This window comes from Hesperophylax consimilis, chromosome 14 (assembly GCF_061612785.1).
Source record: "Hesperophylax consimilis isolate HC1 chromosome 14, BYU_Hcon_1.0, whole genome shotgun sequence".
Classification (NCBI taxonomy): domain Eukaryota; kingdom Metazoa; phylum Arthropoda; class Insecta; order Trichoptera; family Limnephilidae; genus Hesperophylax; species Hesperophylax consimilis.
In genome coordinates, this window is record NC_142849.1 from 2,719,148 (window position 1) to 2,733,128 (window position 13,981).

A 13,981-nucleotide genomic window follows, 5' to 3' on the forward strand; every position below is an offset into this window, starting at 1 on the left:
TTATTATAACATACATTCCATCAACTTACAACTAAAGCAATTTTTTGTACCAAGAAATAGGCAATATTTATCTATAAAATTATTCAAAATCCTCCCTCTTGCAATAAAAAAATATTAAAAAATAAAAGACTTCAAAAAAAGTATTAATATATAGATTATGGAAACGGGAACGAAGAATATAGATACATTGTTGCAACCAAAGATATAAGAAGAACGAGATATGCTATGTTGGCCGCCGGACCGTAGGCGGAGTAATACCTAATTAGGGTACTTTGAATATTATCGGGACGTGTACGCACATAAATCAGTTCTATGTATTAGTGCGGATACCTTAGCGTAAGCGAAGGTGTGCAGTAGTATTGGTGAACAAAACCGGCGACACTGGGCAAAACAATTCCACACAGTATGAACTGCTCATAGCACATCTCGTTCTTCTAATATCTTTGGTTGCAACCTAACGAAGATTAACGCTCTGTTATGTTTTTATTCTAGATACTGATTTATAATTTTAAGATGCTGAAATAAAATTATTTGAAAAAAATTGCATGCTTACAAAAAACCTGACATAATTTATAATTCTCATAAAAAAATATGTACAATGTGACCCTAGAACGGGGTACCCCAGTAAAGTCACAATGTTTTCGACATTCGTAAAAAATTATAATTAAAGTAAAAATTTACTGTCATAAATAATTACACCAATAGACGACAACCCAACAAAGGCGATGTGTAACATTAATTAAATATAAAACTACGAATGTCACAGCAATGATTGAATAAATTCGTTGTGAAATATGTGAATAAACGATGAGTAATATTTGCAACCATATATTTATGTATTTACATGGTCTGATTAACTCACGTGAACGGTTGATAATGATATTTTTCAATGGCGTTTTAAATTAATCCATATTTCACAATATGTTGCAAAAATAATCACTAACTGGCAATGACTATCCTTCACAGTCCCTTATCGCTAGGGCTAGACAAATTAATATTTTAATAATGAGGGCATGAAAATGAGTTTATGGCTCGTCAATAAAATACCTATTTTTTAAATCGAAATACTGTTGAAACAAATAAGGGTTTATTCAAGAAATGAATAAATTTTCCGGATTGAAGTTTGGACGTGCAAAATCAGTTCACTAACAATAATTGTTAAAGAGTATTAAATTCATTAATGACTCTCCCAGTTCCTATGGTGAGTGAGAAGTGATACACACTTTCTAATTCATAAGTGATTCTCCCAGTTCCTAGGGTGAGTGAGGAGTGTTACACACTTTCTAATTCATAAGTGATTCTCCCAGTTCCTATGGTGAGTGAGAAGTGATACACACTTTCTAATTCATAAGTGATTCTCCCAGTTCCTAGGGTGAGTGAGGAGTGTTACACACTTTCTAATTCATAAGTGATTCTCCCAGTTCCTAGGGTGAGTGAGGAGTGTTACACACTTTCTAATTCATAAGTGATTCTCCCAGTTCCTAGGGTGAGTGAGGAGTATTACACACTTTCTAATTCATAAGTGATTCTCCCAGTTCCTAGGGTGAGTGAGGAGTGTTACACACTTTCCAATTCATTAGTGATTCTTCCAGTTCCTAGGGTGAGTGGGTAGTGATACACACGTTCTAATTCATAAGTGATTCTCCCAGTTCCTAGGGTGAGTGAGGAGTGATGCACACTTTCACCTTTCAAAATCTTGAAATATTAACCGTGTCTAGTGACCACATACAATTATGCAATTTGTGAGCTGGCTTTGGGTACTGCCACCCCGGGAACCATTTATTGGATAACCAACATCTCTGCCATAGATCACCTAAAGGTGATTTAGTACTGGTACCTGCGTTCATCGAGTAAGGTGCGTTCAGGATGCGCCTGCCCACCAATGCGTGGCGTGCCAGATCAGGAGAGGTCAACTGGTCTCTCGACCAATCCCTTTTCACCGAAGTGGGAGGGATATGTTCATATGTCAGTCACTCCTGGACACTCTGATACTTAGATTCCTGCCCAAGCATCATACATTTTACCTTCCCAGATCATCATTTTAACTTCCTCTCCTCCTTCCCTAACAAAAAAACCCTCCACACAGCATCTCAAAAGATGACATTGGCCCTGGGTGAAATTATTTTCCTCATGGTCTCCTGTGTGGGGTTAATGTTTTTTTTAAATACCCCGATTAGGGATGCCATAGTATCAAACGCTCCAGACGGTTGGGTGCTGTTGAGACTCTTGTGTTGTACTCAAATAGGTAATATAAAATAAACATAAAAAACGAAACAAAACAAATTTCGGAGCTTGCATTGTAACCCTTTTTAGAAACCCACAAATGTAATATTACTTATTTTATTACAAATAAGTTGGATAAAATTCACCACAAAAATGGTGATTACAAATGAATACAAAAATCCATTTATTTTAAGTACGAAATATTGCCTACCTACTATTATGATAAGAATAAATAATAAATCAATACTTTATCTAATTCACCAGATATCTCAAATCAGGAAAACCTATCTTGCGTAAACAGCCTCAACAGGTACCTTCGTAGGTATATCTGTCAATTTGCGTTGTAGCAAGTCTCTAAATATTAATAACTAAATGACATATACCCGGCGTTGATCTGGGACTTATAATTGATTCGAGGTAAAGTTTTGAGTTTACAGCCCTTTTTATGATATAAAATTTGGTAGTAAATTATGTTCATGTATCTCATAAGGTTTAGCCAGCGTTAGCAATGTAAGCTCCCGAAAATATTTTTTACGTCTTGATTACAAAGCATCAACTTTCCTCTACTTTCTACAAAGTATTCATGTAATGTATATAAACCTTCCGGAAGAAATTGTCTAAATGTTATTGAAACCCCAACCAAAATCCGTTGCGTAGTTTATTAGAACTAAGCGCACAAACAGACAGACGCGGATAGTGACTTTGTTTTATACTATTTAGGGATAAATTGTTAATTATCTAATACTTTTAATAACTATTTTTAAAATAAATACTTTTTATCTTAAGATAAAAGGAACATGATAACATTAAATGAAACAGCGGCTGTGAAATATAAGTCTTTTATTTGATCACAGAGATAGGTTGATTGGTTAATTACTATTTTCTAAAGATTAAAGTGCTCGATTTCCCGTTCACTAGTTTGATGTCATGCGACTAATCATTGAACCCGAGGAATAGATCTTGATGTGAAAAGTGTTGACGTTCAGGATGCCAATGTTGTTATGATATCCACGTTTAAAACCATGATAAGGTTGCTGTTTTCCTTAGTGGTGTCCATGGTGACCGTGATGGGGTGGTCCGTGATGGTGAGATGGTCCATGGTGGTGTGGTGGTCCGTGATGATGTCCTGGTGTCAGATGGATATCAATATGTGGCATTATATGGTGAGGCGGCCCGTGGTGAGGGGGGCCATGGTGGGGAGGTCCATGATGGGGTGGTCCATGGTGGGGAGGTCCATGGTGGGGAGGTCCATGGTGAGGAGGTCCATGGTGAGGAGGTCCATGATGGGGGGGTCCATGGTGGGGAGGTCCATGGTGGGGAGGTCCATGGTGAGGAGGTCCATGGTGAGGAGGTCCATGATGGGGGGGTCCATGGTGATGATGGTGATGTGATCCGTCGTTACCCATCCTGTTTTGAATTACTTTACCTGATATATAAATTAAAAGATTCATCATTTATGTAAATAAATTAATTAAATACCGAATACCAATTATAATTCACAGTGGTTTTTGTAGGTATTATCAACGACTGCAGTTATCACTATGACACAGTAATATAATTTTGTTTAATCGATTATTTATAGAACTTCGCTTTTAATTGGTTTTCTAAAATATATATAATAACATAATGCTAAATCATTTCAAGGTAAAAGTTGTTTAACAGTGCCCTCCTAAGGCAAAACAGCTGTCAAGTATAAAAATAAAACGAAAACAAATTATTAACAAAAGGTGAAATTTTCAAAATAGAAGGCAAATAATTTAAAAAAGACGTATCATTATTTTATTTGTGAATTTCAACTTAAAATACAAGTATTATTTTTGTTACCACGTTACAAGATTATTTTACTAGACAAAAAGTAATCCACAATAAAATTGTGATTAAATTAAATTAAGGAAATTCCTACCGTATAAAGCGGACGAGCAAATGCCAATGAAACCGTGTAAGGTCTAATACAACGACTACTGTAATAATTCCGATCCACACGGTTTTATATTACCTTCAGCACTATAGACGTGTCGATGAATCATTTAATGAAATTAAACGCAAAGATCAGTGGCGGCTGGTGGTCAAAATATGTGACGATTCACCATGTCAGATAATACATTGGATATGTAAGTAAGTACATAGTTAAATATCGAAATCAATATCACACAAACGTGATTTCGTTAAATATGCCACTAAACAAACCGTTCCTTCTGATGTGGTGGTAAAAGTTCGGGCGTCGATCATGTTAAGCAAAAATTTGCAAATCAATGTGTGTGCCTACGCTTTCAACTTATAACAGAATATGCAAACTTTCTGGCAAAATTCTGTGAGCGATATTGAAAACGAACTACTGATATGAATACAGGTACAAATCGCTCTGCATTTGTTACCCACACATGTATAGATACTTATTATTATGCGTTATATAACCGAATCGAATTTTGTATTGTGTTATTATCTTATTTTTGTAGACGCTCTGGAATTTTTAGATTGGTTGAAATTCAGGGAGTGTGTAGCTCTTTTGCACTAAAATGCCACGAATACATTTGCGAGCAGAAACGCGATCCGATCCTCGAACGCAGCTTGCTGTTTTTTCGTTCCTTTCCCGTTTTGGCTCGCAAACGTACACGCAGCATTAGAGCTAGCCGCCACTGGCCAAGATAAGGATATAGTATTCCAAATAATATGATAATGATTAATGATTTTCACATGACTTATGACTATGTAGTAGATATTTTTAATTGTCAGTATTTTTATTTCAGTGTCTTGTTACTATTAATTATTATTGTTGCATTGTACCTGAGTGTAAAAATTTAATAATAATACTTGTTTATTCCAGAATGTGGGGAGGTGAGTGCAATCCCACACATTCCATAAAATATAACTACAATGTTATATACTGAGATTCAAGTAAGTACAAATAAAATAAAATATAAAATGTAAGTTTGATAAAGCAAATAAAACATAAGAAAGAGTAAAAGGAAATATATAGAATGGAGAGTGATATCATAATCCACATTACAATATCCATATTCAAGCGATTGAAAAAGTCCAGCATAGATTCCTTAGGTATATTAATTTTAAATTAGGTATTCCAAGAGAATCCGTGGACTATAATTTGTTATTAAACTGGACTAATCTCGTAAATTTATTAGATCGCCCAAAAATCTGTGATCTATTAATATTATATAAAATAATTCACTCGGTCCTGGATACCCCTGATTTAATAGAGCTAATACGATTTCATTGCCCTGGTCGCGCTAACAATAGACTGAATCTACCGTTCTACTATAATAACACACACACATTATCACATTATTACTCACCAATCAGTCGATTACACATTTTGGGAAATGAACATGCTAACATCGGCGACATTTATTTCTTAAAATTAGCGCAATATAAACATGCACTCAAAAATTATTTTCCATAATGTAACTTTATATACGCAATATGGACATGTTGAAATGAAATGATGATATCTCTCATTGTTCTTTTTTTGTTATTTTTGGTTGTGATACACAAAATAATTGTATGTTATTTTTAAGTTTAAAACTATTATTATATAATGATATTATTTTTCTTACTTTTGTACTCTGTTATATGTTTATTTATAAAAGGCAGTATAGCCGTTTATGTATTCAAAATAAAAATAAAACAAAATAAAAATAAAACATTTACATTTCTTGTAAGCATATTGGTATATCGGAGCGATAATTATGGGGGCCAATATTTTTCTCCAATGTTTTTCGATGCTCGATCCTGAGGTCTGGCGGGATTCGATGATGAGGACGTTTCTGGAGTTGTTGATCCTTCCCCTCGTTCCTGCTACCCTGGTTCTCATTAGGGCTGCAAAGCCGGGAACTCTCCCCTCCATGAACATCGAGGAGGCACTGCAGTACCTTGGAAGTCCGAACATTATGCGGTAAGCATTGTTATATTGATTCCGAAGCCTTTCCATGGTTCGCTTTATGAAATTGGCCCACAGCTCGCAAGTATACAAGGTAGTGCAGAAAGCTGAGAATAGCGTCCTTTTCACCTGCGGGCTGCAGACTCGAAATCTTCTACTGAGCATGTTACTTTTTATGCTCAGTGCTCGCCTCTGCCTGTCGATTTATTATTATGAGAGGTTCTCCATTTAAAAATGCTGGGGGAAAATTTTTTGGTCCTTCTCTGTATTTGACGACCAGCAGTGCTGTTTTTTTCGCGTTATATAACATGTTTGTTTCGAGTGCATATTCTTCGCAGATCTTCAAGAGAATTCTTAGTCCCCTTATTGACGGTGCCATCAGCACCATATCGTCTGTGTAGCTCACGTTGTTGATGCATTGTCCTCCAATATGGCAGCCTACCCCAGCGTTATTTAACCTGTGAGTTAATTTATTTTATTTATTTATTTATTTATCGTTTCTTTACATTGTATTTTTTTTTAAAGTTATAATTTTTAACCTCACTAGGACAAGCCTGTGTTGAGGTTAATAATTTTACAAATAATTAAAAAAATAGTACAAAGATTATAAGAGATTTAAAATAGTACAAATATTAAAAAAAATAATTCAAATATTAAGATAACAATATTGTTACATTGACGTTTCTGTGAATTGGATACCTACATGGTACCTATCAGCCTATTCATTACAATATAATGCTGTAAACATGTAGGGTGACCATGATATTTAATTGCAATAAAAATGTAACAAACTATTATTTTTTTTTTAAACAGAGAAGAAAGAAAGAGAAAAAAAAATTACATTAAAAAAAAGAAAAGGATGAAAAAATTAACTTATTCAAAATATTATGCCACAATTTAAAAGGACAAAGATGAAAGAATATGTTGGAAATCCTCGGATGGCAGAAATAATTTAACATTATTTTTAAATGTACACAAGGAATTTGACGATTTAATGTGATCTGGAAGGCTATTAAATAAAAGTGGAGCCTGGTACAAATGATGTCTCTGCCCAAATGAGGATTTAGGGTGAATTGCCATAAAGTTCAGACCAAAGCCAATTCTTGTAGTACGAATTTGTTGCGTTCTTTTCGCAGAACTAATATTGTTAAAAAATCTGCATAACGTTTGTAGGATAAATAGTTGTTTTAAATTCATGATATTACATTCTTTATAAAGTAACTGTGTAGGATATGTAAATTTTTTCTTGTACATAACTTTGAGAATCAGTTTTTGGGCAATATTAAGTGGTTCTATTACAGTCTTCAGGCAGGAACCCCAGCACACTATAGTATATGAAAGTAGGCACTGAATTATAGCAAAATACGCTGTTTTTAATTTTTCCTTTTCTAGTACATGTCTGAGATCTTTAAAAATATAGATAAGTCTCCTAACTTTTTTTACTAACATTTCGACATGATCATTCCACCTCAAAAAATTATCAATTTTTACCCCCAGGTATTTGAGGCTGTCTACACTTTCCAGGGGGTTGCAGTTACACGTTTGCACACAATTGTGAATAATCAATTTATAGAGGTAGATGGCTGACTTTTATAAGAAATGCTAAAAGTGATGTATTTGGTTTTTTGTGTATTTAAAGTTAAAATATTATTACTCAGATAATTATTAACTACTCCTAAACCTGTATCACATTTTTCAAAAGTTTCACTCCAATTTTTACCCTCAAATATTAAGGCAGTGTCATCTGCAAAACTAACAATGTTACCTGGAATTTTTAGACTGCATAAATCGTTTATATAAATAAGAAATAATATTGGCCCTAGTACACTACTTTGTGGTACTCCAAATGAGATAGATTTACTATCGCTTAACATTTTATTTATTTCTACTTGCTGTGTTCTATCACTAAGGTAAGATCTGAACCAACCCATAGCTGTATTATTAATGCCTAAAGATAATAATTTCTTAAGAAGCAACTCGTGGGAAACCGTATCGAAGGCCTTTGATAAGTCTAAAAATACCGCTATAGCTTTGTTGCCATAGTCCAGTGCGTTTATAACTTTGGTCAATACCTTTAATATAGCATCACTCGTACTTCTGTTCTCTCTGAAACCAAATTGGCTGTCGGAGAGTATTTTGTATTTTTCTAAAAATGATACTAATCTTGACTTAGCCAGTCTTTCTATTATTTTTGAGAGAGTATTGAGCAAAGATATTGGTCTGTAATTATTAACATTTTCGTGATCTCCACCTTTGAAAAGAGGTATAATCTTGGCATTTTTACAATGGGAAGGAAATATGCCATTCTTAAAACTAAGATTAACAATATGAGTTATAGGACCAGCTAACTCATAAACATGCTGTTTATACACCATTATACTTAAGCCATCCATACCACAGGAAAAAGACATTTTTAATTCATTTATAACTTTAGTAACTTCAAAAATGTTAGTAGTTTTAAATTCAAAACTATCTCCTGTAACTTGAGTACCAGGTTTAAAATTGTTAACAAGATACATTTCGTTGGTTTTATTAGCACTGCACAAGTTTTTTGCGTATGTAGGACCAATATCACTGAAGAAGTTATTAACATGGTTGGTAATTATATGTGGATCCTCCTCCAATGAGATAGTTTTGTTATTGATTACTAATTTTTTTATGGACACTTGCTCCTTTTGAATATTTATGGCTTCCTTTATAATCTTCCACTGTTGCTTGTTATTACCGTTGACTTTATCAAGTTTCCTTCTGTAATACGTTTGCTTTGTATATTTTATAATTTTTGTACACCAGTTTCTGTATCTCTTATAATAAGCCAGCAGTTGAATATTATTAACCTCTCCTCGACATTTGTTGTGCAGTTTGTCGCGGGTTCTAAGGCATTTGATAATTCCATCATTTATCCAAGGTTTTAAGTATTTGATGTTATGTTTTACACTTTGTACCGACGAGCAACTTTCCACGTGCATTTTTAAACATTTTACGAAGTTTTCAGTAGCTGAATTAACATCTTGCGATGACAGGACTGACTGCCATGATTCTTCTTTTAATTTAGCCTTCAAAAGAATGTTATTTATGACGGTTTTGATTTTTTCATTTTCCTTTGCTATTTTCTTTTGTCTAAAGCTCATAAATCTCAGCAATACCGCATCATGATCTGTTATGTCAGTAGTGAAGACAGCTCCCTGTGGTTCAAATTTAGATTTTACCATAATGTGATCGATGCAACTTGAAGCAGTAGACGAAACTCTTGTAGGTGAAATTATAATAGGCTTTAAGCCGTGAAAAGCCAAAAGTGAGAGGTATTTTTGAGTTTTTATACTGTTCAAATCTAATGTATTAATATTTATATCACCACATAAAATGATTTCCTTATTTTTTATAGATGTAGAATCAAGTAGGACACTCAGTGATTCAAGGAAACTATCTATATGAGTCTGGGACGGAGATCTGTAAATGGCTATTAAACATATATTATTCGATATCTGCATTCTTAAGCAGTTTGCTCCAGGGAAAACAATTTCCTCAACAGTCGCCTGAACATTTTGTTTCACGTAGGCAACTACACCATCGTTTTGCAAATAGTTATTATTTGTATTGTAAACTGTGTATCCTGGGATGCTAGGTATATTGATCAAATTTTTTAGCCAAGCTTCTGTAAAAACTAATACCTCAGGACGATGTTCTATGCCATCAAGCATAGTTAAGGTTTCATCAAAGTTTTTACTTAAACTTCTAATGTTTAAACAAACTAAAGAAAAGTTTGAATGTTTCAAAAAATTTTTGCAAGTAAATGAATCTTTAATAGTTAAATTAGGTTCTGTATTGTCATCCAAATCAATGTTTTTTCCTAAATCGATGTCCATTTTTAATATATTAGATATTGTCGGTGCCTTTTACCATACAACTTCTATATTCTATTGAGGTCATCTTCGTGTTTTATTTCTTTAATTTTTTTTCCTTCAACTTCTTTCATTAGAATGGATCCATTTTTAAACCAAATATATTTGTATTTTAATTCTCTTCCCTTTAATTTGGCTTTCCAAAGCAGTTCTTTAAAATAAGGAGATAGCGATTCTCCTAGGAATATCATTTTCTCACGGTTTGAGATCACCTTTTTGTTTGCCAATAATTTTGATCTTGTTTCTGGATTTCTAATTTTAAAGAGAATTTTTTTCGGATGTCCTGGTCTTCTGTCATATTGCCTTATTGCTGATGTAATATCCTCTGTACATATTTGGATATTAGCACTTTTTATTAGGTTTATAGCAGTTACTTTGGGATTTTCATCTGTCTTTTCCTCAATTCCTGTTATTTCAATACAGTTATCGAGGTTCGACTGTTATAAACAAGCCAGTCTGGTTTCTAGATGTTTAATAATTTTACTTTTATTTGTCAAATCATTTTTTAAGCTTTCGACTTCTCCTTTAACTTCATTCATGGAGTCCAAACAAATTATTATGTCATCATACTTTTGACAAATAAATTCGGTAGTTTTTTGAAATTCAGACATTTTTTTTTCAATGTTTTCGAGTATTTGGGTTTTGAGTTTCTCCAGTTTTGTGTCTACGAAAGACGCACATTTAGTAAAAGTATCTTCTTCTGGGCTAGTGTCTTCGGGGGCAGTGTTCATTTTGTTTTTGGATCTTGTAAATGTATTTAGAGTATCTTGTTGTTGAGAGCTTGTTTTTTTGTTCGAACTCATGGTCACCCTTGCAGTAGTTTTGGTAGAAACAATAAGATGCGCAAGCGCCGTCAAAGCGAAACAAGCAAGCCGAATGGCCCGAGTTTTAAAGATGGCGGTGGAGTTGGCCAATCACAATAGATTCACTTATACAGTAAACAGATGTCAACTTCACCGTTACTAATTCATCCATATATATGTTGAACAGTACTGGGGACAAACAACCTCCTTGCCTGACCCCACTCTTTAAGAAAAAGGCACTCTTTAAGAAAAAGAAAAATATAACCGTTGCCAAATTTATTTTTGTAAGATCGTGCGGACCTAAATGTTAAATGATTTCAGGTTTAAAAAAATACTGTACCGTATTTTATGCTTTTCATAACTAAGCACATAAATAATGAAATGATGTTTCTTGCTGTGATTTTTCACAAAATATTATTATTTTTGCTTCGGCCCTCCAGTTGAGTCTGATCCCTATGATCGTCCCTTCATGTCGTCTTCTTACGCCAAGAAAAGTTCTAGCGACAGGAAAAGTTCTTGCGCCGATTCGCAATTCCGCAACAGGTCTCTTCGGTCTTATTCTATCTTCTGGGACAAAAATCCTCGCTCAATAACTTTAGTACTTCCTCTTCTTCTATTCTGCTCTTAGCTCAAGTCTGATTGCCGGGTTGCCGCAAAAAAAATCTTGTCAGTAATAACATTACAGGTGGGTGGATGAGCCCCACCACTTCCCCACAACGGTATAAGGAAACTAATTGTTTACCTCCTTCATCGTACACGTCAAGTCGTCGTACAGGTAAATCTAAGTAAACAAAACACTGAAAACCTTACAAGATGTCTGCAAAACATTATTATGAAGTCTAACTGTCTGAATTTATCATAGGATGCTTAAATTGTAGGCCGGTACTCATTTAAAAAAAGCCTTCTCTTAATGCGGTTAGAGAAAGAAGCAAAACAAATTTAGAGAAAGACATTAAGGCGATGCACTACGTCGTGTAGTATTTTAAATTGAGCCGCTATCAATAACAACCCTTACATAGATGGCGATAAGGTTTAAATTCCCGCTTAACACATCCGCCTGTTTCGATTTATGTAAGAAAAAAACATGGCCAAAAAGTGTCTTTTATTTTATTTTGTGGATGCTCAGGCATAAATATTTAATTTTTTTTCGATCATTTTATAAATAACTTAATTTTCCACACTATACAATAAAAGAATAACCGAAAATGGGTTTGTAAGTTGAAGATTTTGAACTTTAAACCAGTTTTCATAGGCCTTATACATTATTTTTTGCTGGGCTTATAAAAAGACTTATCTAAAAAAATACTCTATTATTTCAAAGACTAAGATGTATTCTACTCACAGTATTTAATTAAAGCATCTGAAATATTTCTAGGCGACCAAATTTTCAAACCAAAAACACATGATTTTGCATTAATACGTATGGCATCGCCTTAACGAAACAAAAATTTTAACGAAGCAAATTTCATAAACACAGTCAAATATATTTACAATGTGCATATAGACGTAAGTATATGCATATTGCTTTCATTTACGAATACATTCATGCATTATCTTAATATTTAAAAATGACGTGTCAATGTTTTCCCACACGCTAATCTCCGAAACAGCCCCACCGATTCATTTTGTGAATATGTATGGTTGGTTCCCGCTTGAAATATAGGATAGCTTTGACCGGGTGGCACTGTTGTCAAGATTTTTCTTTCAATTTTCTCTTCCAAAAATACATGCAACCACAAATATTAACTTACCTAAATAGAAGGCGGTCTGTGGTAGGACAACGTCTTATATTATAAAATACATTCCAAATGGTTGAGTTAAATCCTAACTGGTTTCAAATTTTCAAAGTCAGGGATGCCCTTGAAACACGTAACGCGACATCTCTGCACCGTGATGAGTAATAATTTAGCCTATGTATGTTTATGCTCGCAAAACTCGAAAAGTAGTTGACCGATATCTGAATATGTCTGAAAATTTCAAAATTTGTTGTTTTTATCGCCAGGAGTGTTTAGAGATGTTTAAATGGTAGAAGATGTCAGGGACGCCCGAGGAATACTTAAAGCAATATCTCTGCACCGTAATGAGATACGGAGTCGAGTCAATGCCGATGTAATGTAGTTTTTTAACAGTAATATTGTGGTATTCAGTAGTGAATGGTCGAAGAAATCAAGACATTAGCAACAGCGAAGCATTGTGGGAGATCCACTAGTATGTGTATAAAAATTTAAAAAAAACCAAAATCCGTGCTTGCATAATTACAACACAAAAACAAGATAATTAAGAATTTGAACAGAAGTTACGTCAGGTAAATATTAGTATCATTGGATGTATTTTACGTTTTTATAACATTTTTTTTATATTTTATAGTAACTTTGTAGCAGTCTCGCCCGTTTAAGTACCTACCTTACCAACAGTCAGCATTCTCAAGTTGCCGTCTTGTTTTGCGAACTACTCTGAAGGGCGCTGCGCTGCATTGAATTGTTGGTTCTGTCAGTTGTGGTTCGAAACTCGTGTGACAAAGAACGGTGAAAGGCTTAAAGGCGACCTTGGCGGACCCTGAATTTACGTAAGAGGCCCTTTTAATTGAGATTAACATATTTTTAGTTTATTAGGGATTACACTGATAATTTATAAATTTGTTCAGAATTATCTAATTCTGAGCTGGCGCCCATTTATTCTTATAGCATCATTTATTCTTTGTAAAATCTTCAACTGACATGACTTGCATTTTAACTATCGAGCATTTCTGTCTCGACACGCTTTGAGATATAATCTTTATATTGAGTCTCTTGTCTCTTTTATTATTTCCTAGAGCTATGTGTTAAGAAACCGCATTTTATAAAATAAATCTTATATTTGTTATAAGAGTTTTATTACTGGTGCAAGCCTTTAATCTACCCACATATATCTTGAGTTCCTTTTGAGAAGTATTCAATACAGGTAAGATTAAATGTTACAACTTGATATGTTTTTACACTTACTTTGTACAGACTTTTAAAGTGTTTTGTAAATTCTTGGTGCCATGAAAAAAGCAAGTCTCTGATTATGTAACTGATTGTTTCCTAAATACTATTAAAATAAAATAATTGGATGAAATATCGATTTTTTATTTTATTAAAAATTGTTACACATTTTTAAACGTATATGATATATTTGTT

The 13,981-nt window shown here is 33.8% G+C and overlaps 1 long non-coding RNA gene across 1 annotated transcript; it reads right to left on the minus strand.

Moving 5' to 3' along the window:
- Positions 1-3,048: 3,048 nt before the first annotated feature.
- Positions 3,049-4,179, minus strand: LOC149417780 (uncharacterized). The gene is made up of 2 exons (XR_016303102.1): positions 4,127-4,179; positions 3,049-3,649 (listed from the first exon to the last, which is right to left on the minus strand). It is a non-coding gene; the product is annotated as an uncharacterized LOC149417780 (long non-coding RNA).
- Between the last annotated feature and the right edge of the window lie 9,802 nt (positions 4,180-13,981).